Raw genomic sequence first — 5,268 nt, forward strand, 5'->3', positions numbered from 1 at the left:
CCCCCCCCCCCCCCTCTGACTCAGTCTTATCACTCTAGAGCCACAGAGAGAGGGGGGAGCAGAGAGGGTTGTTGAGAAGATTTTGGTGCAAGAGTTCACACATACGGCAAGACATGATACACACATGATAACATACTACGTAACACACCGTACAACGTGGATTTTTGTATTGTAGAGATATGTGGTAGTGGGTGAGTAGGGCCTGAGGAACACAGTATGTTTTGAAATATATGTAAATGTATTGGTAATGTTTCAGAAATAGAATAAATGCCTTAATTTTGCTGACCCCAGAAGAGTAGTGCTGCCAGGAAGAGCAGCAGCTAATGGGGATCCATAATAAATACACATAAAACGAGGGAAAGTCTAATTCTGCCCCAATACTTTCTGATACACTTATTAAGTAGAATTGTGGTTGGTTGTAAGAATTCTTATCTGATTAAATAGCAAAATAAGCTATGTTTTTCCACTATAACAAATAAATCAATGTATTATATTAGCCTTTTACATCAAGCTATATTCAAAGTGCTGTACAGAAAACCCAGCTAAACCCAAACAGCAAGTGTAACGGAGTGAAATGGCTAGCTAGTGGGAGCGTTACGCGCTACTAGCGTATTCAAATCATTAGTCACTTGCTCGAAACCTAGAAGTAGTGTTGCCCCTTGCTCTGCAAGGGCCGCGCCTTTTGTGGCGCGATGGGTAACGATGCTTCGTGGGTGACCGTTGTTGATGTGTGCAGAAGGCCTGTTCGCGCCAGTGTCGGGTGAGGGACGGTTTAAAGTATACTGTTACATGATGCTGTCTCTTTATTGACCCGGATCACTGGGTGCTGCGGAAAAAGGAGGAGGTTGAAAAAAGGGGTGAGTAATGGATGTGAAATCGCTAGCATAGTTAGCGGAGTACGCCTACTAAGCTCGTTCAATCAGTTACGTACAACTATGCTCTGAACTAAGAAATATGTGTTGCCCTTGCTACATGCACAGAGGCCGCGGCCTTTTGTGCGCGATGGAAGGTAACGACTGCTTCGTGGTGTGACCGTTGTTGATGCTGTGCCAGAAGGTCCCTGGTTCGCCGCCCGTTGTCGGGGCGTGAAAACGGGGAACGGTTTAAAAGTATACTGTACACCAAGCAAGCAGGTTAAAGCACCTGCATTGCAATCTTGTATTAAGTAGCACTTTGTAGGTTGAAGGAATTCCTTATCCTGATTAAATAGCAAATAAGCTATGGTTTTTCCAACATAACAATCTTTATGTATTGTCACGTCAAAGCTTTCCAGTTATCCTCCTAGCTGAATGAGTTTCAGGGTATTCTTTAAAGAAACCCCAGAGAAGTCGGCTGATACCCCAGACGCTTTCAGTAGACTTCATAAACTGCAGCATTTCTTCATGAGGAACTTTGGGAAGCAGATTTATGACTGCCTGTGTAAAAATACCAATCAATGTGTTAATGGATTGTGTTTAGAAAGCTGTCTTCTTATTGCATGAGCCCATGTGGAGGCAACTTGACGCTTACTGAAGCAGAAATAAGTCATTATTGCTGACTCGGGATCAGCTCAGCACAATTCATCATTCTGCCTAAACAACACGCACCTCGTGACACGAGTGGGTCTGTTAGAAAAGGTCCCTCAACACAGCACACCATCAATTCAATATAACCCCACCCACCCACCAACAAACACACACCCACAATGTCAAACCCACGCATTCACGTATGCACGTGCACATTCACACACAGAAAACACATCCACCAATCCATCCACCTGCCCACACAAAACAGACACCCATTCACCCACACACTCGAACAAAACATACCACCCACTTGCTCCTCCTTAGGAGAGTCGAGCCAGTGTTACCCAGGATTCAGGTTGGAGCCAAAAGTCCATCCTGGCTGCAGAGACACTCCTCCAGGAGCTGAACCTCTTCCTTGGGCAGCAGGAGGGAGCCAGCCTGGGGAGGGTCAGGAGAGGAAGGAGGAGTAGGGTAGCCACAGCCACTGTGGTGGAACAGTTAGTATCATACAGCTTCCTCAGCTCTGTAGGACTTCACGGAACATCATGGGAGCTTCCCAACTCGACGGACCCGTTCACGTTGATCGGTGTGACGTCTACAGCGTGTGACGCCTGTCAATGGATGCTCCCACTTACCTGTAAGGTGTTTGCAAATATCAAATGCACTATAGATGACACTTCCTACCCTTCATTCAATTACAAACATAGTACTTCATAATATAATGATTAGGTTTATGTTGGTATACTGTAGGCCACACCAGTGGTTCCCAACCAGGGTACTAGACCCCTGGGGGTACATGGCCTATCCACATGTGGATACTTTGAAAACTTGTAGTCCAAGGTTACTGGTAAAATGCACAAGAGGGTATTTCAGGATACTCTGGGCAGAGCAAAATTATCAGTTGGTGGTACCGGTTAACCAAAAAAGGTTGGAACCACTGGTCTACACTAAAGATAAAGATTACATATATACTGGCTTCAGAAACTAATTTGACAAAGAGAATAATTAACTACTGAGTTAAACAAATACACTGCTCAAAAAAATAAAGGGAACACTTAAACAACACAATGATCAAACTCCAAGTCAATCACCACTCTTGTGAAATCAAAACTGTCCACTTAGGAAGCAACACTGATTGACAATAAATGTCACATGCTGTTGTGCAAATGGAATAGACAAAAGGGAATTATAGGCAATTAGCAAGACACCCCCAATAAAGGAGTGATTCTGCAGTTGGTGACCACAGACCGACTTCTCAGTTCCTATGCTTCCTGGCTGATGTTTTGGTCACTTTTGAATGCTGGGCGGTTGCCTCCTCACTAGTAGTAGGTAGCATGAGACGCGGAGTCTACAACCCACCACAAGTGGCTCAGGTAGTTGCAGCTCATCCCAGGATGGCACACTCAATGCGAGCTGTGGCAAGAAGGTTTTGCTGTGTCTGTCATCGTTAGTGTCCAGAGCATGGAGGCGCTACCAGGAGACAGGCCAGTACATCAGGAGACGTGGAGGGAGACGTAGACAGGCAACAGACCAGCGAGCAGCAGGACCGCTTACCTCCGCCCTTTGTGCAAGGAGGGAGCACTGCCAGACGACCTGCACAATGACCTCCAGCAGGCACATCAAATGTGCATGTGTCTGCTCAAACGGTCAGAAACAGACTCCATGAGGGTATGAGGGGCCCGACGTCCACAGGTGGGGTTGTGCTTATCCCCAACACCGTGCAGGGACGTTCATTTTAATTGCCAGAGAACATCCAAGACTGGGAAATTCTCGCGCAACTGGGCCCTGTGACTCTTGCCACAGATGAAAGCAGGTTCACACTTGAGCACATTGTGAAGACTGACAGACTGGAGACGCCGTGGAGAACGTGTCTGCTGCCTTGCAACATCCTCCAGTCATTGACCTGGTTTGGCGTGGGTCAGTCATGGTGTGGGGTGCATTTCTTGTGGGCCGCACAAGCCTCCATGTGCTCGCCAGAGGTAGCCTTGACTGCCAGTTACGGATACCGAGATAGAGATCCCTCAGACACCCTTGTGAGACCATATGCTTTCACAATCATTACACCTTGTGGGCCTGCTGGAGTGGTCATTTTGCAGGGCTCTGCAGTGCTCCTACCTGTGCACAAAGCGAGGTACCGCGTCTGCTGCTGGGTTGTTGCCCTCCTTCGTCCTCCTCCACGTCTCCTGATGTACTGGCCCTGTCTCCTGGTAGCGCCTCCATGCTCTGGACACTACGCTGACAGACACAGCAAACCTTCTTCCAAGCTCGCATTGATTTGCCATTCCTGGATGAGCTGCACTACCTGAGCCACTGTCTTGGGTTGTAGGACTCCGTTCATGTACCACGTAGATGAAGCACCGCCAGACATTCAAATACCACAAACATCAGCCAGGAAGCATAGGACTGAGATTGGTCTGTGGTCACCACCTTGCAGAATCACTCCTTTATTGGGGGTGTCTTGCTAATTGCCTATAATTTCCACCTTTTGTCTATTCCATTTGCACAAACAGCACTGTGACATTTATTGTCAATCAGTGTTGCTTCCTTAAGTGGCAGTTTTGATTTCAACAGAAGTGTGATTGACTTGGGAGTTTACATTGTGTTGTTTAAGTTGTTCCCTTTATTTTTTGGCAGCGTGTATATTCCTTTATTTGCACAAGAGAAGTAGTAATTATACTATTTTCTAACAAGAGAACCCATTGTACCTTCTAAAATGTATAAGGTCACTCAGAATGAGTTTGTTCCGGAGCCCACCGTGACTTGAGCTTCAGCGTCTAACAATCTTTATGTATTGTCACGTCAAAGCTTTCCAGTTATCCTCCTAGCTGAATGAGTTTCAGGGTATTCTTTAAAGAAACCCCAGAGAAGTCGGCTGATACCCCAGACGCTTTCAGTAGACTTCATAAACTGCAGCATTTCTTCATGAGGAACTTTGGGAAGCAGATTTATGACTGCCTGTGTAAAAATACCAATCAATGTGTTAATGGATTGTGTTTAGAAAGCTGTCTTSTTATTGCATGAGCCCATGTGGTAGGCAACTTGACGCTTACTGAAGCAGAAATAAGTCATTATTGCTGACTCGGGATCAGCTCAGCACAATTCATCATTCTGCTAAACAACACGCACCTCGTGACACGAGTGGGTCTGTAGAAAAGGTCCCTCAACACAGCACACCATCAATCAATATACACCCACCCACCCACCAACAAACACACACCCACAATTCAAACCCACGCATTCACGTATGCACGTGCACATTCACACACAGAAACACATCCACCAATCCATCCACCTGCCCACACAAACACAGACACCCATTCACCCACACACTCGAACAAACATACACCCACTTGCTCCCTCCTTTGAGGAGAGTCGAGGCCAGTGTACCCAGGATTCAGGTTGGAGCCAAAAGTCCATCCTGGCTGCAGAGACACTCCTCCAGGAGCTGAACCTCTTCCTTGGGCAGCAGGAGGGAGGCCAGCCTGGGGGAGGGGGTCAGGGGAGGAAGGAGGAGTAGGGTAGCCACAGCACTGTGGTGGAACAGTTAGTATCATACAGCTTCCTCAGCTCTGTAGACTTCACGGAACATCATGGGAGCTTCCACACTCGACGACCCGTTCACGTTGAYGGTGTGACGTCTACAGACGGTGTGACGCCTGTCGAATGGATGCTCCCACTTACCTGTAAGGGTTTGCAAATATCAAATGCACTATAGATGACACTTTCCTACCCTGTCATTCAATTACAAACATAGTACTTTCAT

The sequence above is a fragment of the Salvelinus sp. IW2-2015 genome, linkage group LG28 (genome assembly GCF_002910315.2).
Source record: "Salvelinus sp. IW2-2015 linkage group LG28, ASM291031v2, whole genome shotgun sequence".
NCBI classification, from domain to species: Eukaryota; Metazoa; Chordata; class Actinopteri; order Salmoniformes; family Salmonidae; genus Salvelinus; species Salvelinus sp. IW2-2015.